Here is a 25072-nt window from a genome sequence, read left to right as displayed (position 1 = left end):
TAATGTTTACAAAGAAATGCTGTAATTTGATTACTACAGTTTAAAAATAAATGTATACAATTGAAAATTTTGTTCATGTAAACGAATAATAACCAAAATTTAATGGCAAGTGATAATCTGGGGTAAAATTTTTGCAAATATATGGTAGACAAAATGGAAATGCAAAAGTAAAGAACTTTTGCAGACACACAACAATGAAAAAATACACACATAATACCATCTCAATAAATGGGCAAGGGCTATAAACAAAAAGTTCATAAAAGAAAAAATATGAATACAAGTAAATGTGACAAAAGTTTGTCTTTCTAGTAAAAATGTTATAGGGAAAAATATATAATGAGTTTATGCCTTTTCTTTCCTATCCCCTACTTGAGCCACAAAAGATAATAATACAAAAAAATGTAAAATTAGAAAGACATGGTAATGCTCATAATGATACTCTGTGGACAAGAAATAGACTAGAGACATACTTAGTGTTGAAACCACAGATATAAGAGTATTCCAGTTTTAGATTTAGGTAGAAGTTACTGAAAATTTGACTTATGTGGAATGAAGGGGCCAAAAGCATTGCATATTGTAGAGGGGCAGAGGTTACTTCACAGTGTGAAATCAGGAAACAGGGTAGACCTCTTCTGATCCTGAAAAGAAGATGATAAAACCTAGGGCAACTTGACCTTTTTAAAGTTGCATATCAGTCTGGTCCACCTTTCTCCTGGTCTCCAGACCATCACAGGTGTGAGTGAAAAGGGAGCCCTTGAGCTGTCTGTGCTCTTGGTATTTTCTCTCTCCCTCACCCTCATCAGGGACTGGACAGGAGGCTCCAGCTCTAGGAACTCTTAACAAGACATCTACTTGATCCTCACACTCACACTGAAATTCAGGCCTAGCACCAGATTCACAGGATCTACAGCAAGCATGCTAACAGAAGCATGTGTACCATATTTATACATATGGAAAAGTTGCATATAGCACTAACAAAAGTTTAAGTGAAATATTTTATCTACTATCTTGACTACAACTTCATATTAATAAAATCAAAACATATATGTATAACTATTGTTTTCATATGCTGGAAGTAAAATGCCAAGGTCTACTGAATTAAATTATTATTTTACATATCTGACTTTCTGTTTATAGTCTTGTGTTTGGGGATATAATAAAATAAATACATATGTAATTCATAAATTAGTATGTATTTATTCCATTAACTTTATTTCCTACTTTCAGTGAAGAATTGTCACTAACACATTGCTTATAATCAATATTTTTACATAATCTGTGTTCTATGTGTAGTTCTGATTTGCAGGAGTATAGGTAAAATATTTTTAAATTTTTCAAAATTTGACCATATTTTATATAAATTGTAAATTAGAATAAATTAAAAACATATTTTTCATGTTTTAAAGTTATTCTGTTATAAAACAAATACTACTAAGCAACATTAATTCATACTTTTAAATCAAAATAAAGTTTATAGACTGCGATCCGACCTCCGACCGCAGCGCCAGGTTGAGCGGGACTTCGCCTGACTTCTGCCCCTCCCAGAGGCTGCAGACTCTCGGCCACTGCGATGGCTGAGTTTGGCTTAAATGAGCACCATCAAAATGAAGTTATTAATTACATGCGTTTTGCTCGTTCAAGAAGAGGCTTGAGAATCAAAACTGTAGACTTCTGCTTCCAGGACCTCAAGGAGAGCAGACTGGTGGAGGCGACCTTCACCGCAGACGAGGTCGCGGAGATGCTGAGCGTGCTGCAGGCTGTGGTCCACAGCGAGATGGAGTCTGAGCTCATCAACACGGCTCACACCAACGTGGTGCTGCTGCGTCAGCTTTTCGCGCAAGCGGAGAAGTGGTACCTCAAGCTCCAGACGGATGTCTCTGAGCTTGAAAACAGAATTATTGGAACATGTTGCAGAATTTGAAAAAGCGGAATTTACATCTTCCAATAAAAAGCCTGTCATGGATCTCATGAAGCCAAAACTTGCTCCACTGAACGAGGGTGGGACAGCAGAGCTCCTGAACAAGGAAATTGTGAGACTTCAAGAAGAGAATGAGATGCTGAAGGCAAGGATGAAGACCCTTGAGATGCAGGCTGTGGCTGCATTGGAGGAGAAGTCAAAGCTGGCAAGCGTGCTGCGCGAATTACAGCTCGAGCAAAGCAACCAACAGCAGGGTTTTCTGAGGCCCCAAGACCTGAATTTTTACGAAAACACCGTTGCCACTTTAAAGAATGAGTTCCAGAAGACAGTTAACAACAGGATCAAAAACCAAAAGTCCCTGGAAGACGGTCTGGACGCAGCCAGGCATGACATGCTGAAGGTTCAGGAGCAGCTGAGCATGGCCGAAAAGGAGTTGGAGAAGAAATTCCAAGAAACAACAGCTTATCGAAACATGAAGGAGATCCTGGCCAAGAAGAACGAGCAAATCAAAGACCTGAGAGAGAAGCTGGCAAAATATGAATCTATAGACTAAAAACTGAAGATTTCCTTTGAAGCTGCCATGTGTAACATAAGCATATACACTTCCTTACCTCAAGCATGTATTCTGAAGCAGTTTGTTACATTATATCTCTCTATTTTTCTAATACTTAGACTTTTCCTCTACTGTTTAAAACTGGAGTGCCTATTTTCAGTTATCTAATTGGGGAGAGGGGACCTACTGATCTGGTCGGTTGTCCCAAACCCCTCTTTGCCGAGTGCTCCAGAGTCTTAGTTAAGTGCATTGAGAATCTTTATAGCAGAGAAGAGGTTTTTAGGGAGAAGAGTCTTATCCTTTTGCATTAGCATAAAGAGTGTACCTCTTTAATAGATATTTTTTTTTTTTTTTTTTTTTTTTTTTTTTTTTTTTTAATTTTGGTTTTTCAATTACAGTTGTCCCCTTTTCCCCCAATTTCTCTCCCCCACCCAGCCCACCCCCTCTCCCGCAATCATATCCCTCCCCGCTGTCCATGTCCATGAGTCCTTCATACAGGCTCTTTAATTAAACCCTTCCCTTACTTATCCCCCTTCTCTCCCTCTCCCCTCCCCCCTATTGACTGCTACTCTGCTTTTTGTTCTATTTAGTTCCTTTGTCTGTGTTGTTCTTTAGTTTCCTGTATTAGGTGATATCATATGGTATTTTTCTTTCTTTGCCTGGCTTATTTCACTAAGCATAATTCTCTCTAGTTCCATCCATGTTGTTGCAAATGGTAGGAGTTCCTTCTTTCTTTCTGCTACATAGTATTCCATTGTGTAAATGTACCACAGTTTTTTGATCCACTCATCTACAGATGGGCACTTAGGTTGTTTCCAGCACTTAGCTATTGTAAACAGTGCTGCTATGAACATAGGGGTGCATAAGTTCTTTTGAATTGGTGTTTCAAGATTCTTCGGGTATAATCCTAGTAGTGGAGTCGCTGGTTCAAAAGGCAGTTCCATTTTTAATCTTTTGAGGTAATTCCATACTGTTCTCCATAGTGGTTGCACCAGTCTGCATTCCCACCAACAGTGCAGTAGGGTTCCCGTTTCTCCACATCCTCGCCTGCACTTGTTGCTTGTTGATTTGTTGATGATGGCCATTCTGACTGGTGTAAGGTGGTATCTCATTGTGGTTTTTATTTGCATCTCCCTGATGGCTAATGATGTTGAGCATTTTTTCATGTGTCTATGGACCTTCTGTATGTCCTCTTCGGAGAAGTGTTTGTTCAGGTCCCTTGCCCATTTTTTAATTGGGTTGTTTGTTTTCTTGATGTTGAGTCGTATCAGCTCTTTATATATTTTGGATATCAGTCCCCTGTCTGTGATGTCATTGGCAAATATGTTTTCCCATATGGTTGGTTTCCTTTTCAATTTGCTGTTGTTTTCTTTTGCTGAGCAGAAACTCTTCAGTTTGATGTAATCCCATTTATTTATTTTTTCCTTTATTTCTCTTGCTTTAGGAGATGTGTCCGTGAAGAGATTGTTATGTGAGATATCTGATATTTTCTTGCCTATGTTTTCCTCTAGGACTTTTATGGTGTCACGGCTTACATTTAAGTCTTTGATCCATCTTGAGTTTATTCTCGTGTGTGGTGTAAGTTGGTGGTCTAGTTTCATTTTTTTGCAGGTCCCTATCCAGTTCTCCCAGCACCATTTGTTAAAGAGGCTCTTCTCACTCCATTTTATGTTCCTTCCTCCTTTATCAAAGATTAGTTGACCATAGAGGCCTGGGTTTATTTCTGGACTCTCTATTCTGTTCCACTGATCTATATGTCTGTTCTTATGCCAGTACCATACTGTTTTGATTACAGTGGCTTTGTAGTATTGTTTGATATCTGGTGTTGTGATTCCTCCTGCTGTGTTCTTCTGTCTCAAGATTGCTTTTGCTATTCGGGGTCTTTTTTGGTTCCATATGAATTTATGGAGTATTTGTTCTAGGTCTGTGAAATATGTCATTGGTATTTTAATAGGGATTGCATTGAATTTGTAAATTGCTTTGGGTAGTATGGCCATTTTGATGATGTTGATTCTTCCCATCCAAGAACATGGTATTTGCTTCCATTTATTTGTTTCTTCCTTAATTTCTTTCTTCAATGTTATGTAATTTTCAGAGTACAGGTCTTTTATCTCTTTGGTTAAGTTTACTCCTAGGTACTTTATTTTTCTTGTTGCTATAGTAAATGGTATTTTCTTTTTTGTCTCTGTCTCTGCTATTTTATTGTTGGTGTACAGAAATGCCTTGGATTTCTGTATATTTATTTTGTACCCTGCGATTTTGCCAAATTCACTTATTATATTGAGTAGTCTTTTAGTGGAGTTTATAGGATTTTCTAGGTATACTATCATATCATCTGCATATAATGAAAGTTTCACTTCCTCTTTCCCAATTTGGATTCCTTTTATTTCTTTTTCTTGTCTGATTGCTGTGGCTAGGACTTCCAACACTATGTTGAAAAGGAGTGGAGAGAGTGGACAACCTTGTCTCGTTCCTGAGTTCAGGGGGAATGCTTTCAGTTTTTGTCCATTGAGTATGATGTTGGCCTCAGGCTTCTCATATATAGCCTTAATTATGTTAAGATATGCTCCCTTTATTCCCATTTTGCTGAGTGTTTTCATCATAAATGGGTGTTGAACTTTATCAAATGCTTTTTCTGCATCTATTGATATGATCATGTGATTTTTGTCTTTCATTCTGTTTAGGTGATGTATTATATTTATTGATTTGCGAATATTAAACCATCCTTGCATCCCTGGAATGAAGCCCACTTGATCATGATGTATGATCTTTTTGATGTGTTGCTGGATCCTGTTTGCCAATATTTTATTGAGGATTTTAGCATCGATGTTCATCAGTGATATTGGCCTGTAGTTTTCTTTCTTTGTTGTGTCTTGACCTGGTTTGGGGATTAGGATAATACTGGCTTCATAGAAAGAGTTTGGGATTTTCCCTTCTTCTTGGATTTTTTGGAACAGTTTGAGGAGGATAGGAGTTAGTTCTTCCCTGAATGTTTTGTAGAATTCGCCTGTGAAGCCATCCGGTCCAGGGCTTTTGTGTGCAGGGAGATTTTGGATTACTGTTTCAATTTCCTTCTTTGTTATTGGTCTGTTGAGACTTTCCACTTCTTCTTGATTCAGTTTTGGAAGGTTGTATGTTTCTAGAAATTTGTCCATTTCTTCTAGATTGTCAAATTTCTTGTCATACAGTTGTCTGAAGTAATTTCTAACTATCATTTGTATTTCTGAGGTATCAGTCGTGATTTCTCCTCTTTCATTTCTGATTTTGTTTATTTGTGTCTTCTCTCTTTTTTTCTTGATTAGACTGGCTAGAGGCTTGTCGATTTTGTTGATTTTTTCGAAGAACCAGCTCCTAGTTTCGTTGATCTTTTGGATTGTTTGTTTAGTCTCTATGTCATTTAGTTCTGCTCTGATCTTGATGATTTCATTCCTTCTTCTTGCCCTAGGCTTTGTTTGTTGTTGTTGTTCTAGTTCTTGTAGCATTGTGGTTAGGTTTTTTATTTGAGATTCTTCTAGCCTTTTCAGATATGCCTGTATTGCTATAAACTTCCCTCTCAGGACTGCTTTTGCTGTGTCCCACAGGTTTTGGGTTGTTGTGTGCTCATTATCATTAGTTTCTAGAAATTTCTTGATTGCTTCTTTGATGTCATTGTTAACCCATTCATTATTTAATAGCATGTTATTCAATCTCCATGAGTTTGGGTGTCTTTGATTTTTTCCTCTGAGGTTGATTTCTAGTTTCAAGGCATTGTGATCTGAAAAGATGCTTGATATGATTTCAATTTTCTTGAATTTGTTGAGGCTTGTTTTGTGACCTATCATGTGGTCTATCTTTGAAAATGTCCCATGTGCACTTGAAAAGAATGTATATTTTGCTTCTTTGGGGTGAAAAGTTCTATATATATCAGTTAGATCCATGTGGTTTAGTGTGTTGTTCAATGCCTGTATATCCTTGGTGTTTCTTTGCTTTGATGATCTGTCTATTGTTGATAATGGAGTGTTGAAGTCCCCTACTATGAGTGTGTTGTTGTTGATATCCTTTTTGTGGTCTTCTAGTATTTGCTTTATGTATTTGGGTGCTCCTATGTTGGGTGCATATATGTTTATCAAAGTCATATCTTCTTGATGGATTGTTCCTTTAAGTATTATGAAATGTCCTTCTTTGTCTCTTTTTATTGTCCTTGCTTTGAAATCCATTTTGTCTGATATGAGAACTGCTACCCCGGCTTTTTTTTCCGGTCCGTTTGCTTGGAATATTTTTTTATATCCCTTTACTTTCAGTCTGTGTAAATCTTTTGTTTTGAGGTGTGTTTCTTGTAGACAGCAAATATGTGGGTCCTGTTTTCTTATCCATTCCGTTACCCTATGTCTTTTAATTGGAGCATTTAATCCATTTACATTTAAGGTTATTATTGACGTGTATTTATTCATTTCCCTTTGTACCTCTGTTCCTCTCCTCTCTTGTTTTTTCCTAGAACAGTCCCTTTAGCATCTCTTGCAATGCTGGTTTGGTGGAGATGTATTCTTTCAGTCTTCCTTTGTCTGAGAAACTCCTTATTTCACCTTCTATTTTGAATGAGAGCCTTGCTGGGTAGAGTATTCTTGGTTGTAGGCCTTTGTTTTTCATTGCTTGAAATATTTTTGACCATTCCCTTCTGGCTTGTAATGTTTCTGTTGAGAAATCAGTTGATAGCCTTATCGGAGCTCCCTTGTATGTTATTTGCTGCTTTTCTCTTGCTGCTTTTAGGATTCTCTCTTTGTCTTGGAATGTTGCCATTTTAACTATGATGTGCCTTGGAGTGGGTTTTTGGGGGTTCCTCTTGATTGGAACTCTCAGTGCTTCTTGGACTTGCATAGCTTTTCCTCTCATCAGGTTCGGAAAATTTTCTGTCACTATTTCTCCTATCAGATTTTCAATTCCATGTTCCTTTTCTTCTTCCTCTCGTATTCCGATGATCCTTAAATTATTTTTCCTAATGCTATCCTGTAATTCCCTTACATCTTGTTCATATTTTTTCAATCGTTTTTCATTTTGCTGTATTGTCTGGGAGTTTTTCTCTACATTATCTTCTAACTCACTAATCCGATCTTCTGCTTCGTTTAGTCTGCTTTTGACTGATTCTACTGTGTTTTTCAGTTCAGAGATTGTATTCTTAAGTTCTTCCTGGTTCTTGTTAACGATTTCTATGTCTTTTTTTATGCTGGTGTAGTTCTCTGCCAGTTCCCTGTAATTTTCTTGGAGCTGCTGGTAACTTCCTTGAAGGTTGTCATAGTTGATTTTAAGGATGTCGAGTATATTGAGCTTCTTTACCACCATTGTTTTGAATTCCATGTCTGACATTTGGGCTATGTCTATTTCGTCTATCTCTCTTTCTGAGGATTCCTCTTTTCTTTTCATTGAGGGGTTATTTTTGCGTCTTACCATGTTGGATTCTTTTTGTTTTTATTTATTTATTTATTTATTTATCTATTTATTTATTGGGGGGGTAGTCTGCTTTGACTTCCCTCCTTTGTGGTGTAATATTCTTTATCGAAGGTCTGGGAGTTTCAGTGGTGCAGTCTCTTTGATATCCTGAGCCTGATGGTCTTAAGTTACCCTTTATGTCGTTTGTTTATGCTGTTCGGTTATATTTCAGATGTTCTTTGATAGGATCTTCCTTCTGGCTACTTGGTTGAGAGTCACTCTATCTGCTTTGTCTTGAGTTCTTTTGTGGATATGCTGTTAAAGACATAAACACACAGCCCAGGCAGGAGACCCACACCCTCAGAAAGTATCCCCCACTCTATCCTGCTATCGTTAGCCAACTAGCCCGTATTAATATAAATGTAAAGAGATTTGAGCTTTTATACTATAAGAAGAATAGATACGAGTTGTTTTTGGGGAGGAAAAATATAATTTTTGATAGAGGGGTTGATAGATTAATAATAGTTGAGACTGTGCAAGCCAGTTAGTAATATTTACATTGTATGTTAAGAAAAATAGAAAAAAAGGATAGAAAAATACTTAGTATAGTAAGAAAGTGGGATTGTATTGTATTTGGGTTTATATAGTAATTATATTGTATTATTTAAAGTAATAGGGGGGCTAAGCTAGACACACAAACGAATAAACCACTATTAAAGAGAAAGGCTGAGAAGGAGAGGTTATATGCAACACGTTAGAGATAAAGTTTGTTATTATTGGAAGAGGTGGAGGAAAAACACTCCCCCAAAAAATCCCCAAGAAAATAGGAGAAAGAAAAGAAGAAAGAGAGAAAGAGAAGAAAATAAAAAATTTACCACAACCCCCCCCAAAAAACCCCAAAAGGTTAGCAAGAAAGGAACAAAGAAAGATAGAAAAGAAAGAATACAGAAGAAAGAAAAAAGAGAGAGAAAAAAAAATTGAACCAAAAAAAAAAAAAAAAAATATATATATATATATATATACCCCCCAAAAACCCCCCAAAAAAAACCCCAGGAAAAGAATAAAGAAAGAAGGAAAGAAAAGAAATTATTAAGAAGAAAGAAAGAACAAGGGAGAAAAAATTTGGGAGAAAAAATTTGGAGAAAAAAAAAACGATGTTTTTACTCCGTTTTAGCCTTGGTGTGTTGCCTTCTTTTTCTGGGTCCGCAGCTGGTCTAGTGTGGCAGGTCAGAGGTTCTTGTTCTTTTGCCGGACTGGTGTGCGCACCCGGTTGCCGCTATGGTGCGCGCCCGCGATTGCCGGCGCGGCGCGCTACCTTGCTGCCCGCTGTAGCCAGTTGAGGTGCCCTTGCGCGTAAGCCCCTGCGCGCTCTGACGGCCCGAGAGTTTGCCCCGCGGTTGGAGCCCACTGCTGCCGGGCCGCGGTGGTTCCCCGTTCGTGCCAAGGTGTTTCTGTCCGCGCGGGCGGCCCGAGCGCTTTCCCCGGGATTGGCTCCTTCTTTCGCTGGGGCGCGGCAGTTCCCCGTTCGCGCCGAGGTGACCCTGCCCGCTCGGACGGCCCGAGCGCTTTCCCCGGGATTGGCTCCTTCTTTTGCTGGGGCGCGGCAGTTCCCCGTTCGCGCCGAGGTGACCCTGCCCGCGCGGACGGCCCGAGCGCTTTCCCCGGGATTGGCTCCTTCTTTCGCTGGGGCGCGGCAGTTCCCCGTTCGCGCCGAGGTGACCCTGCCCGCGCGGACGGCCCGAGCGCTTTCCCCGGGATTGGCTCCTTCTTTCGCTGGGCCGCGGCGGTTCCCCGTTTGCGCCAAGGTGACCCTGCCCGCACAGGCGGCCAGAGAGCTCCCACTGACCCCGGGCTGAGGTGCTTTCACGCTCGCACGCTGCCCCGTGCCCTCAGTCCCGCTGAGCCGAGCTCCGGGAGTTGGTCTCTCGCCTCTTAGGGCAGGGCCAGGGACACTTGCGCTCAGTGGAATCGAGCGTCCGTGGGTCGCCGCCTCTCGCTGTTCCCGTGCTGCAGCCGCCCGCCTTCCCTCACCCGTCTGGGCGGGCACAAACAGAGCCTGCGCTAGTGGTCTGCTTTCCGGCCTGGGGCCCTGCGCCCACGGGAGCTGTCTAGGGGTGTCTGTGCACAGTCCTCTGCGTGTTCAGTGGGCCCTCCCTGTGCCCGTTGGAGCACTGATCTTATGTCCGTTGGGGAATGTCCGAGGGACGCCTGGACTCACGGCCCTGCGCACCTGGGCCAGTGAGTGAGAGCACTTCCCTATGTGCGCCCCCGCGACCCAATGGTAGGGTTGGGGAGTGGATTAGCGCGCCCCTGCGCCTGGGCTCCTCCAGAACGGCCTACCACACCCAAACTTTCCTCCCGTCTCCACCATCCACTAGAGAAAAATATAAAGGAGAATTATGTTCTCACTTGCCCGGTAGCACGCTGTCTCCTGTCCTTCAGCGCCAATGCCACTTGGTCGAGTCCCGTCTCTGCCAGCGGGCAGAGATCCGCTCTCCGCCTGACTCCTCTCTGGGGTAGCCTGTGGTCGCCAAAAATCCTTTGTGTGCTTCCCACCACAGCTCGGGCAGCCGCCCCAGTCAGGAATCCCGTTTCGTCCCCTTTTTCTCCGCTATCCTCACTAAACAGGTTGTTCCCAGGTGGATTTTCTCTAATCCAGCAGTGCCTTGGCTCAACTCCCGCCAATGTCCAGCTGCTCACTGAGATGTTCTGTCTGCAATTAGACCAAACTGTAGACGGGTCTCCGGAGCCTAAAACCGCAACCTCTCCTCACTCCTCCGCCATCTTACCTCCTCCTCTTTAATAGATATTAAAGCTAGCAACATCCATACTTGTGCACTCCTTAAGTAAAATATAAGTAACTATCCTAATAAAGCATTTTAAAAAGAAAAAAAGAAAAAAAACAAAATAAAGTTTATATATTTTAATTTTTTAAATATTTAAAATTTATTAAATATTTATATAAAATAAGATTAGTCACAAAGTTTTAGTTTGACATGCATTTGTAACCAAAGAAAATTATCAGTAATATGATTTACCCATGTAATGCTGGGACAGATGTATATACACCTTTACAAATAATATGAATTGTTTAATAACACAAAATATTCCTCAACCAATATGTGCAATTACTAGATTTATGAGTTTCTTGGGAAAAATGATTAGTATCAGGAAGAAAACAAGGAAATGAATGCTGGGCACTAATCTAAAATGGAGCTTTGTTATGCAAAAATCTATTGCACTTATATCATATAAGTAGAAGGATTTCACAACTTAGTCTTTTTCTACTACTAAAGTGATTCTACTGCTCGATTCCTCCCGATACCAGAGTCTAGAGCACCATCCAGGTATGATTATGCAGCAGTACAAACCACAAATATTCATCACAATAAGTCGAATTCTTTGAGAAGCAGGTGCTATGACAGGATTAGACATATAAGAGATTCATTAGGGGAACTGCTTGTTTAAGACAAAAGGAAGGAATTTGTAGGGAGGCACCATCTGAAGACAGTGGAAGTCTAACCCCTGTAAGAGCATGCAAAGAAAGGAAAATAAAGTGTAAGTAGGAAGAATCTCACACTGCAGTACTGTTCTAAGAAAGTTTTGGCCACATCGATGGGTATTATTTGGCCCAAATATTCCCATTTGAGAAGACCCTGACATGCAGGAATAGGCCTGCACATTTCTTTACCATGCTTGCATTTTGGTTAGGTGCAGCATGGGAAGGGCCTTTATAAAATTTTGTGGTGGATCCAGAAGCCACAGCAGAAGGTATTGTCAACTAAGCTCCTTAAAAGAGTTAGGCAGCACATTTCTTCTTGGCCAAAATTCATGGGTAGGAGAACTAAAATTGTTAATATATCAGTTCTCCAAAAATTAATCTATCGATTCAACTCAAAGTTTATCTAAATTCCAGCAGGCATTTTCTGTAGAAATTGACAAATGGATTATAAAATTCATATGGCAATGCATGGGACCTAAAGTAACCAAAACAGATTTATAAAGAAAAGCACAATTCGGAAGACTAGCGTTACCTGTTTTTCAAGTCTGGCTATAAAACTTTAATAATCAAGGCAGTGCGGTATTGTTATGAAGACACACAAATAGTTCAAGGGGACAAAATAAGTAGTCCCATATATATGTATGCAAAAGTGATTTTCAACAATGATGCCATGACAATTAAGTCAGTGGGGAAAGGAGAGTTTTTTCAACAAATGGGGCTGAAGCAAATTGGATAGCCACATGCAAAAATTAACTTTAATCTATACCTCCTAACACATTAAAAAATTTAGTCATAATGAAACATAGATCTAAATGTAAAACTTTCTTAAGTTAAAGACTGGAAAACTACAGTCTTCAGGTTATATTTAGCTCACCATCTGTTTTAATAAACAAAGATTTATTGGAACCAACCTTGCTTATTCATTATGTACTGTCTATATCTGCTCTTGTGCTATAAAAGTAGTTAGATAGTTGAGATAGAGACTATTTTATGATCCAAAAGCCTAAAATATTTACTATCTGGTCTATTAGAAAAAGGGTTTACTCATCTCTGTATTAGATAAAACAAAAGCACAATCCATAGAAAGGGGGAAAAGTGACAAGTTGTACTCATCAAAATTAGAAGTTTCTCCATAAGTAATCATAAGACACAGCTGAGAGAATGAAAAGACAAGCCTTAGACGAGCAGAAGATATTTACAAATAATACATATGAAAAGGAACTTTTATCCAGAATGAAGAACTCCTAAAAGTCAACCACAAAAAGTACAAATAACCTAGTAATAAAGTGGGCAGAAGACTTTGAGCAGGTATTTTACAGAAGATAAATGGATAGCAAATAAGCACATGAAAAAGCATTCAACATCATTAATCGTTAAGAAAATGTATATTACAATTGCAGTGAGATACCACTACATGCCAATTAGAATGACTAAACTTGAAAAGACTCACCATACCAAGTTTTGGCAAGGATGTGGAAGAACTGGAACATTGTACATTGCTGATGAGAACATAAAATTTCATAGCCATGTGATAAAAAAGTTTGCCACCTTCTTAAAAGTCAATTAGGACAGACTCATAGATGGAGAGCAAGATGACAGGTCAAGGCAGGGGAGACTAGGGGGTCTAGGGGGTGAGTAAAAAGGAAAAGAATGTGTGGTCATGGACAACAGTGTGGGGATTTCTGGGGGGGAGGAGGGTATAAGGTGACTAAATGGTAATGGAAAAATAAATAATAAAGGTTAAAAAAATAAAAAATAATAAAAGTAAATTTTGTAAAAGTTAAGTGTACACTTGTCATAATCCAGGCATTCTACACATAAGTATTTACATAAGAGAAGTAAAAGCATATGCCCCTACAATTACTTGTACATGAATGCTCATAGCAGTTTTATTTGTAATTTTCAAAAACTGAAAACAACTCAAATGTTTATCAACAGATGAAAAGATGAACAAACTGGTACATTCACCATTGATACATGTGACGTAAATGAATCTCTAACTATGCTGAATGAATAAAGCCCAATAAAAACAGAGCTCATACTGCACAATACCATTTATATAAAATTCCAGAAAACGAAAACAAATGTACAGTGTCAAAATACAGATTAATGATTGCTTGTTGGGGAACGTTAGGAGGGGCAGAAAAGATTGCCAAGGGACACAGAAAATGATTGAGGGAGGTAGATGTGTCCGTTAACTTGACTGGAGTGAAGGTTTAATGCTTACATAAGTATATCAAAACTTATCAAATTGTACATTTAAAAATATGAGGTTTATTGTACCTCAGTTATAGTTCTATATAGCTGTTATTAAAAGTGGGGAAAGAAGTGTTCACTGACAAGTGTTTACTCCCTTTGGGGACCAGGACCTCTAACCATGAAGTACCTAGAATTGTGAAGATGGAAAGCTCCTCCTCATTGGAAATGATGGAAAGTGATAGCTTCAGCCGCCTAGTTCCTGGACTCATGTAATCTTCTTGGGGACATGATGCCACATAAAGGTCTCTAATACAATTTAGTGCTTCCTGTAGGATGTCACTCCTTGGAGAGCATCACATCCAAGCTTTTGATTTAGTTGTGCCCTTAAAAGTTTATTCCAATATTCTGAAGCCAGTTGCTTCTGGATAGTGCAGTATGTGATACCAACTGTGGGTACCATGGTCATGGGACCATTCCTGCACCTCCTTTGTTGTGAAGTGTGTATCTTGGTCAGATGTAAGATGCTATGTTGCATAGGATTCCATGCCTATGGATGGGGCCTTCCTTAAGACCCTAGCTGGTAGTGTGGACTTAGGATTTCAGATAGGAAAGGAAATTCTATACCTGTATTAGGTGTATATCATTATGTGAGGACAAACCACTGATTTTCTTGTGTAGATGGGTCCCCATGTAGATGATTTTCCACCAAGTGGCTGGCTGGTATCCTTGAGGTGTAGAACCATAGAAGGAGTTTAGTATTGGTCTCTGTTGCTCACAAGTCAGAGATTCAGAGGCAGCATTAGCTTAAATAGCCTTGGAAAGTGAAAGTCCACGCTGTTAGCCCTGTATACAGGCTCTGTCTTTGCTACTCTGGCCACTTGGTTCGTATGCTCATTGTGCCATTTCCATGGTGGTCAATGACAAAGGCAGGATAATTATACCTGGCTGAGTTATTTTCTCTACTTGTTTGTCCAGTGCCTCTTGCATGGTGGATGCATTCTTCTGGACATTAATGTGTAATACAAAAAGTCTTTACATGTGTGCCCACTCCCATATGTTGATATGCCTGTTTTCCAGAACTTTTTGTGATTTTTCAGTCCTTTTACTTCAGGCCTCCTAACCAAATGGCCAAGAATTTGTCATTTTCTTCATATATTTTTCATGCTCATTCTAACAATGTAGAAGGGAGTTACACTATATTTCCTTTCTTTGAGTGGTTATTAAACATTTAAGATGCATACTTTCTGGAATCTAAAGTTAGTCAATCTTTCTAGTCTTCTCTTGAACAATCTAAAGATTTAGAATTCTTTGACTCTAATCATTCCATCTCCATCTTACAAGTAACCACTGTCCTGTGTTTTAGCTTTATCTTGTTTTCTTTTTTTTTTATTTTTAAAAATTTACTGGGGTGACATTGGTTAATAAAATTATATAGAATTCAAGTGTATATTACTATGATATATCATCTTTGTATTGCATTGTGTGCCCACCACCCAAAGTCAAATCTTCCATCAACCATAATAATCACTTTACACCACCGTATACTCCATCCTTTTGGTAAACCACCTTACTGTTGTCTGAGTTTAAGAGTTTTTATTTTTTTGTTTTCCTTCTTTGTTCATTTGTTCATTTGTTTCTTTCTTTTTTAAAATTAATTAATAAATTAATTTTTTATAACAATTCCCCTCACTCAGACTTAAGACACTTTATAATCTTATAAAGGACAATGGGCGAAGGTCTCGTGCTCCTCTACCTGCTTCAAGTTGGACATGGTTGTCATTCTACCTACACTTGGGTCCAAAAATTTATAATAAGAGTGGGGGAGTGGAGGGGAGGGTGGCCTTCCCACATGGGGAAAGATCTTACAGACTCCAAGTCAGTTGGCTGTCCCTGGACAACGGCATGCTAGGTTTAACAGGCTGACATCCTTGTATTCTGGGGGGCAACAGTTTGGAAACAGGGTTAAAAGGTATTATTCAATCCACTAGATGACAAAAGGCAGGGATTAATTTTTCAATGTCCCACATTAGGGAAAAAAAAAAAAAAAAGGCTTCTTGGAGGAAGGTGTGCAATGCACATCATGCCTGTCCAAAACCCTTTTGCCCACTATACTTAGTTTGGGCTGAGGGGCATATTTAAGTTTCCCCCCTCTCAGACCTCTGGGCCTTTTCTGTCCAAGCCTTTAGGAGAGAAAAGCAAAACAGTTTTAAAGTGAAGCCCACAGACCACCCCATACTTCACCAACCCAGCCACTTAGTTCAGCCAAACTATTGAATCTCAGGAGGCAGCGATGCAGACAAATTAAGTGAGGCCTATACGTACAGACAATCACTCAGGTAATGAGATCATAGGCTTATGCCCCTATGAAAACAGAGCACACATGTTAATTTACATAATATAACCCACAAACCACTCTCTAAATCTGCAAGACTGTCTTATTGAAAAGACATTCAGACTTCCGGCCAAGATGGAGGCTTAGACGGACGCGCTCGGTCTCCCTCTACAACTAGAGAGGAATACAACTACTTCAAAACAAAGGATAACTAGAAATTCCAGAAAATAAAACTACACGGAAGCCCAACATATGAAGTTATAAACCAGCGGCACTCTTTGGGCAGGTAAAAGCGAAAGGGGGCGGTGCTGTTTGCGGTCGCACCTGGGACAGCGGCGGGGAGAACAACCCCGGCTGCAGTCGAACCCCCGGCAGCTCGCGACCCCAACGCCGGGGAAAGCAGCCACCACATCGCCTTGAACAGTGAGGCCCAGGGGGACGGGAGGATGGATCCCGGTCTCCTAGCGGAATAACTGTGTGAATCCATCTTGGACCCCCGCCCCCAAAGAAAGCGCCACAGGGCTGTGAAATAGGTCGCGGACAGGCGCCGGTCGCTGGGTTGTGACGAGTACACAGGCACTGCCCCCTATTGCCGGCCCAAGAAAACAAAACGCATCTGTCAAAATGAGGCAGACAACTATAGAAATCCCAGTGGCGCAGCTCACCAGGCAACAGATGGAGAACCTGACAGATGAACAGATAAGAAACCTGTCAGATGCTCAGTTCTGGGCCATTGTTATCAGGTGGCTTACAGAATTCACAAAAGATCTGGAAAAAGATGAGAAAGAAGCGAAAAACACTCATAACGAAAGGAACAAAACCACATACGAGACAGATGGTGAGGAAAAAAAATCCAGAGTTCATTTCAACAAACTGGAATATGGAGAAGGAACAAGAAGTCAACCAATGCAGGGAGAGGAAATGGGAAGCAACGATGAGAGGATCAGAAACCTCTGGGACAGCTATAAAAGGCCCAACATAAGAATCATTGGTTTGCCAGAGAGCGAGGAAGATGAACTAGAACTTGAAAAATTGAGTGAAAATATAATAAAGGAGAACTTCCCAGACTTGGGGAAGGAAATAGACTTACAGGTCCAGGAAGCACAGAGAGTTCCAAAAAAACTGAACCCAGGGAGAACCACTCCAAGACACATTATAATCAAAATGTCAAAAATTAAAGATAAAGAGAGAATCTTAAAAGCAGCAAGAGAGAAGAAAAGAATTATGTACAAAGGGGTCCCAATTAGACTATCAGCTGACTTCTCAAGGGAGACCCTGCAGGCAAGAAGGGACTGGCAAGAAATATTCAAAGTAATGAAAATCCAAAACCTACAACCACGAATACTCTATCCAGCGAAATTGTCATTCAGAATAGAAGGACAGAGAAAGTGTTTCCAGGACAAAATAAAACTGAAAGAGTTCATTAGATCCAAACCACTGTTATATGAGATGTTAAAGGGACTGGTTTAGAAAAAGGAGGATCAAGACAATGAAATCTAAAATGAAAACTGCATCACAAGAAACAACAGAAGCTAGGGAATTGAAACAAAGACAAACTAAACAGGCAACGAGAGTGGAAAAAGAACTATAGGTGTGGGGAACATATTGGGGGAGGTCAACAGGGAGGGGGAATGAGGAGAGGGAGGGAGATGATATAGGAATTAAGGATCATGGTAGGAGGGAATGGAATAGACAGAGAGAGGTTGAGAAGAACTGTATGCACAACTAATGGACATGATCTAAAAGGGGGGGACAACTGGAGGGAGGGGGGGCCACCGGGTGGAGGGGAGCAGAGGGAAGGGAAATTGGCACAAATGTAATATTATAATCAATAAAACACATTAAAAAAAAAAAGAAAAGACATTCAGTTGCAAGGCATTTGACATTCTTCTTGCCTGTAAATTAAGCAGCTTTAATGATGTCACAGACCTAGTTTAACTATCAAATGAAAACAAACTTTAAATGAAAATAATCTTTAAAGACAGTTAGCTGCATTACTTTATAGTTTACCACTGAGTATTGTGATTTTCCTTGAAATGTGTTTTTTCTCCTTAAGATTACCCTCCTTGTCATTAAAGGGACCACATTAAGTCCAGTTTTAATTTATCCTGTTCATTTGCATATACACAACAAGAGCAGCAAACGATCACATGTGATCTTTATGTCTGCTTTGCCAGAACCTACACAAGGAACCTTTAGGGTGACTTTCAGTCTGCCCTTCAGGGCACAGAAGCTGAGCCACATACCTGCCATTCAGCCTTGCCAGTAAACATCTGCCTTTTCCAAGTCCTTCAGGTTTTCTATTGTGCCTTAAGGTCCCTTCTAGCAATATTTCAGGAAAGCAACCTTCGTTTCTTCCCTGGAAAGACTGTCATGGACCGCACAACCAAACAAGGTACCAGGCCTTTTTTCTTGTGGACTTTCATTACCTTCTAAAGCCAATCCCATTTCCTCAGGGCTTTTTGGTAACAACCAGAGCCCAAGCATGCCTCCTTTAGTCATGACATTCCAGTCAAAGTTGTGGTCAACAAAACCTCTATTAACAACTGTTCTTATAAGTTTTATGCCCAAAACCTTATGTTATTACTTACTTCTTCAGAATGCCAAATTCTGGAAGAATCAGGGAGGAAAATATACAGTGTGTAGGATAATCCTAGTCCTTCTAATATTTACTAAAGTGGCATTTTCATATTTTACATTTTTTTTTGTTTACTTTCCTACACGTGAGGGCTTTTTTTGGAGGGGGGAGGGGGATTTTCTGGCTAATTTATTAATTTATTTTGCTTATTCATTTTTACCCCCCACTAAAAATTTTTGTTTCTTTTTCTATTACAGTTGTCCCACTTTTTTCCCTATTGCTTCCCCTCACCCTGCCTTCCCTTTCTCCCACAGTCAATCCCCACTCAGTTGTCCGTGTCCATGGGTCATTTATACGTGTTCTTCGACTAGACCCCTCCTCTTCTTACCCTCTTCTTTCTCTCCCCCTTCCCTCCTGTCACTGTTAGTCTACTCCTTGTTTACATACCTCTGATTCAATTTTTCTCATTTGTTTATATTGTTCATTAGTCTCCTGTATTAGGTGATATCATATGATATTTTTCTTTAAAGCCTGGCTTATTTCACTAAGCATAATTTTCTCTAGTTCCATACATGTTGTTGCAAATGGTAGAAGCTTCTTCTTTCTTTCTGCTACATAGTACTCCATTCTGTAAATATAACATAGTTTTTTGATCCACTCATCTACAGATGGGCACTTAGGTTGTTTCCACCACTTGGCTATTATAAATAGTGCTGCTGTGTACATAGGAATGCATAGGTTATTTTGAATTGGTGTTTCAGGGTGTTTTGGATATCACCCTAGCAATGGAATTGCTGGTTCAAAAGGCAGTTCCATTTTTAGTTTTTTGAGGAAATTCCGTACTGTTTTTTATAGTGACTGCACCAGTCTGCATTTCCTCCAGAAGTGCACTAGGGTTCACTTTTCTCCGCATCCTCTCCAGCACAAGTTGTTTGTTGATTTGTTGATGATGGCCATTCTGACTGCTGTGAGGTGGTATCTCATTGTGGTTTTTATTTGCATCTCTCTGATGGCTAGTGATGTTGAGCATTCTTTCATATACCTAGGGACCCTCTGTATGTTCTCTTTGGAGGAGCTTTTGTTCAGGTCTTTTGCTTATTTTTTCATTAAATTGTCTGTATTTTCGGTGTTGAGTTGTATAAGTTCTTTATTAATTTTGGAGATCAATCTTTTGTCTGAGGTATTATTGGCAAATATGTTTTCCCATATGGTTGGTTCCCTTTTCATCTTGCTGATGTTTCCTTTTGCTGAGCAGAAACCCTTTAGTTTGATGTAGTTCCATTTGCTTATTCTTTCCTGTATTTCCCTTGTTCTGGGAGATATATTGGTGAAAATATTGCTACTTGGGACATACTAAATTTTCCTGCCCATGTTTTATTCTAGGGCTTTTATAGTGTCATGGCTTACATTTAAGTCTTTTATCTATCCTAAGGTTACTCTGGTGTATGGTATACGTTAGTTACCTAGTTTCATATTTTTGCACATCCCTGTCCAGTTTTCCCAGCACCATTTGTTGAAGAGGCTCTTCTCACTCCATTTGATATTCCTTCCCCCTTTGTCAAATATTAGTTGACCATATAGACTTGGGTTTATTTCTGGGCTCTCTATTCTGTTCCTTTGGTCTATATGTCTGTTTTTATGCCAGTACCAGACTGTTTTAATTACAATGGCTTTGTAGTATAATTTGCTATCAGGTATCATTATTTCTCCTACTATGTTCTTCTTCCTCAAGATTGCTGTGGCTATTTGGCGTCTTTTTGGTTCCATATAAATTTTTGAAATATTTGTATTCGGTCTGTGAAATATGTCATTGGTATTTTAATAGGAATTGCATTGAATCTATAAATTGCTTTGTGTAGTATGGACATTTTAATGATATTGATTCTTCCTATCCATGAACATGGTATATACTTCCATTTTTTTTGTATCTTCCTTAATTTCTTTCTTCAGTGTTCTTTTGTTTTTCAGGTACAGGTCTTTTACCTACTTGGTTAAGTTTATTCCTAAGTACTTTATTTTTCTTGTTGCTATGGTAAACGGGATACTTTTTCTAGTTTCTATCTCTGATATTTTATTGTTGGTGTACAGAAATGCCTTTGATTTCTGAATATTGACTTGTACCCTGCTATTTTTCCAAATTCCCTTAGCAGGTAGAGTAGTTTTCTGGTGGGATCTACAGCATTTTCTATGTACACAATTATGTCATTTGCAAATAATAATAGTTTTACTACCTCTTTTCCAATTTGGATGACTTTTATTTCTTTTTCTTGTCTTATTGTTGTGGCTAGAACTTCCAAAACCATGTTTAATAGAACTGGAGAGATTCTTACCCATTCAGCTACCCTATGTCTTTTGATTGGTACATTTAAACCATTTACATATAAGGTTATTATTGATAGGTTCTTAGTCATTGTCATTTTCCCCCTTTGTACCTGTGTTTCTCTCTGTCTCTCTCTGTTTCTTCATCTTCTTAAAACAGACCCATTAGCATCGTTTGCAATAATGGTTTGGTGGAGTTATATCCTTGTAGTATTCTTTTGTTTGGAAACTCTTTATTTCACTTTCCATTTTGAAAGAGAACATTGCTGGGTAGAGTAGTCTTGGTGTAGGCCTTTGTTTCTCATTGCTTGGAATATTTTTTTCATTCACTTCTGGCTTGTAGTGCTTCTGTTGATAAACTAGCTGATACCTTATCAGAGCTCCCTTGTATGTTATTAGCTGTTTCTCTTTTGCTGCTTTTAGGATTCTCTCTTCATCTTTGAATGTTGCCATTTTAATTATGATGTGTCTTGGAGTAGGTCTGTTTGGGTTCATCTTCATTGGGACCCTTTGTGCTTCTTGTACTTGTGTCACTTTTTCTCCAATTGAGTTAGGGATATTTCCTGTCAATACTTTTTCAAACAGGTTTTCTAACCCTTGCTCCTCTTCATCTTTTTCTGGTATTCCTATGATATTAATATTATTACATTTTATGTTGTTCTGGAGCTCTCTTAAAACCTCTTCATACTTTTCCAGTCCTTTTAATTTTGTTGCACTGTCTGGGAATTTTTGTCTATGTTGTCCTCCAGCTCACTGATCCGATCTTCTGCTTCATGTAGCCTGCTTTTGATTGCTTCTACCATTTTCTTCAATTCAAAAATTGTATTCTTCATTTCCTTCTGGCTATTATTGATAATTTCTACATTATTTTTTTGTCCTGGTATAGTTCTCAGTAAGTTCCTTGAAGCTTCCCTGAAGTTCTTTGTAGTTTTCTTTGAGCTCGCTGAGTTCATTGAAGTTCCCTATAATGATTACTTTGACTTCCATGTTTAATCGTTTGCTTATCTATATTTCATTTAGCACTCTTTCTGGCGATTCTTCCTTTTCTTTCAATGTTGGGTTGTTTCTTTGTCTCCCTATTTTCATGACCCGTCTTGTTTGTTTCTGATTCTTAGATTGATCTGATTTGACTTCCTGTCTTTATGTCATGCCTTTCTGTGTTAGGAGCCCTGTGGGATTCAGTGGTGCAGTCTCCTTGATATCCTGAACATGATGCTCTTGGGGTACCCTTTATGTCATTTATTTGGGCTGTCTGGTTGTACTTGGGTTTTGTTTGTTGTTGTATTGCCCCTTGGTGGGTCCTTCCTCCAGTTAGCTGACTGAGAGTTACTCCTCCCACCACATCTTATATACTCTGGTATTTGTTTTTATTTAACCCATTACTCTTTGTTTCTCACCCTTCCTATCCTTCCTTCTTTGCCATTTCTCAAGTGTTTAATATTTTACTTTACTTCCTATATTTAATTTTATCTCTTTTTAGTATTTTACCAGTTGTTAGAGAAATTATAATATTTGCTCTTAATTTATTACAAGATACCTTCAAATAATTTTATAAAATTTATCAAACAATGTATCTTACACCTATCTAATACATAAAAATGAACAAAGTGATAGCTAGAATGGAAAGACAAAGAAACAACCCCCCAAAATGAAGTCCCCAGAAAAAAAGCTAAATAAAATTGAGATATGCAATTTATCACACATAGAATTCAAAGTAATGGTTACAAGGATGCTCAAGCAATTTAGTGAAAACAAAAAATAACTTAGTGCATCCTATGACAGCATGAAAAAAGGACAAAGAAACTGTGAATAAAAACCACTTTGAAATGAAGAATGGAATATCTGAAATGAAGAATATACTAGAAGAAATTAGAAGCAGGCTAGATGAAGTAGAGGGTTGAATCAGCGATTTGGAGGACAAGGTAGAAAAAAACACCCATTTAGTGCAACAAAAAGAAAAAAGACAGCATAAATAAAGATAGTTTAAATAAACTTTTGGACAACATGAAACATAACAATACCTGAATCATAGAGATTCAAGGAGAAGAAAGGAGAGCATGGTATAGAAAACCTGTTTGAAAAAAATAATGATAGAAAACTTCTTTAACCTAGTGAAGGAAAAAATCACAAAAGTTCAGGAAGCACAGAGAGTCCCAATCAAGATGAATCCAAAGAGACCCACAGCAAGACACATCATAATTAAGATGGTGAAGTTTAAAGACAAAGGAAGGATCTTAAAGACAGCAAGAGAGAAACAGCTAGTTACCTACAAGGGTGTTCACATAAGACTGTCAATTTATTTCTCAATAAAAACACTACAGGTCAGTAAGGATTGGCATACAGTATTTCAAGTAATGAAAAGCAAGGACCTGCAACCAAGACTATTCTATCCCATAAGACAATCACTTAAAATTGAAGAAAAAATAAGGAACTAAAGGCTAAAGAAGTTCATTACCACCAAACATCACTGCAAGAAATATTAAAGGTACTACTTTAAGAGAATAAATAGAGAGAGAGGAATATAGGTATAAAGAAAAAAGTAAATGGATTAAATGCTCCAATCAAAAGACATAGGGTAGTTGAATGGATAAGCATACAAGACCTGCATATATGTTGTCTACAAGAGATCCAGCTCAGAATAGAATATTTACAAAGGCTGAAAGTGAAGGGATAAAAAAAGAATTTCATGCAAATGGAGACAAAAAAAAAGCTGGAGTAGCAATACTTATATCTGATAAAATAGACTTCAAAACAAATGCCATATCAAGAGATACATGAGACTTGGACATGGACAATGGTGTGGGAATTGACTGTGGGTGTGAGGGGCTAGATGGAGAGGGACAATTGGTACAACATAAACAATAACGTAAACAATAAACAATAACATAAACAATAAAATATTAAACAGAACAAAACAAAACAAAAAACAGAACCAAAGCTCGTGTGTTACCTGCTGTTGAATTGGCTCCAACACCTGAGACCCTATGACTGAGTGGTACCCACAATTCCCTGTCACCAACCTTTTAGCTCCTGTAGACCTATGCCTATGGTTTCCTTTATGGAGCCAATACATCTCCTATTTTGTTTTCCTCTTTTAGTGAACTAAATATCTTTCTAGACTTTGGAGTACAGAGTTGAGTGAAATGTATACCTTGGCCTATATTATGTAATTTTTCCTGTGATTCACAAATTGTCTCCCTTCTCCCCTTATCCTTATGGCATAAGAAGTCTAGGTTATATGGAGCCTAGCAAGGAAACAAAGTCTTGTGTTCATGCTAGGGGTAACATTTGTAGGAGGCTGACTATTTTAAAGCCAGCCCTTAGTTAACCTAATCCCAATGAAAAAATCTCTTTTGCTTTCCTCAGCTGCCTTTGATAAGATGAGAAATACTCCCCCTCTCCCTTCTCCAAATTATCCTCTAGGGAATGAGACATTCTTCAATATCTGAATACATTGTACTTGAATGAAAGATTTATCTTTACACTGCTGATGGAAGACAATAAAATGGAGTAAGCATTGTTAAGAGGTTCACATAACACAGTTGGGAGGCTGTTAAGGAAGATGCATCTGTACGTCTTGTGCCTCAGTTCTCATAGTTGCTATTATGTTGCTAACCTGTTGCTAAATTCAGAATGCTGAGCCATAATCATCCTGGGAAAACTGCTATGTGGACATATATGGACTTTACCTCCTTGTAGTTTTCACTTCCCTCATTTGCATATTTGAACAAACTAATTTCTGTTAACCTGGCCAACAATCCATTTGCATGAAAGTTGTGGTTTTGCCTTCATGAAACCTGTCTTTTTTGTTCTCTCTAGAGTACAGTTTGGGTTGCTACCTGAATCTGTCTCTCAGATTGCAATCCTTTGCTCAAACAAATGTTTTTGTTCTTTAAAAAAATGTGGGTATCTTATAATAGGATAATTCTATTTAGACCTTTATTCCCTTTGTGTCCACAAAGTCATGCATTTTACTAATTTTATTTATTCATACTATATTTATAAGCCCTCAACCCAGTTACTTTTTTCATTTTAAAGAAATGTAAAACACACCTATATAAGCCAGAAAAAATTAAAAGATATTTTACATTTATCCACTTTATTCTTTCTGCTATTTTCCACTTCTTCCTGCAGATCTAGATTTCTATCATATTTGACTTCCATTTAGGCTGAATAGCCTCTTCTAGCATTTCTTTTACTGTGTGTCTGATAAAAATGAGTTATCTCAGCTTTTGTCCATCTAAGGGTGTATTTACTTTGCTTTCATA

The 25072-nt window shown here is 38.7% G+C and overlaps 1 pseudogene; it reads left to right on the top strand.

The window, feature by feature from the left end:
- Positions 1-1570: 1570 nt before the first annotated feature.
- Positions 1571-2471, top strand: LOC149990940 (leucine zipper transcription factor-like protein 1 pseudogene; annotated as a pseudogene).
- The last annotated feature ends 22601 nt before the right edge of the window (positions 2472-25072 follow it).

Source organism: Furipterus horrens, unplaced genomic scaffold (assembly GCF_987537825.1).
Source record: "Furipterus horrens unplaced genomic scaffold, mFurHor1.1.pri manual_scaffold_17, whole genome shotgun sequence".
NCBI classification, from domain to species: Eukaryota; Metazoa; Chordata; class Mammalia; order Chiroptera; family Furipteridae; genus Furipterus; species Furipterus horrens.
This window is presented reverse-complemented; position numbering and strand designations above follow the sequence as displayed.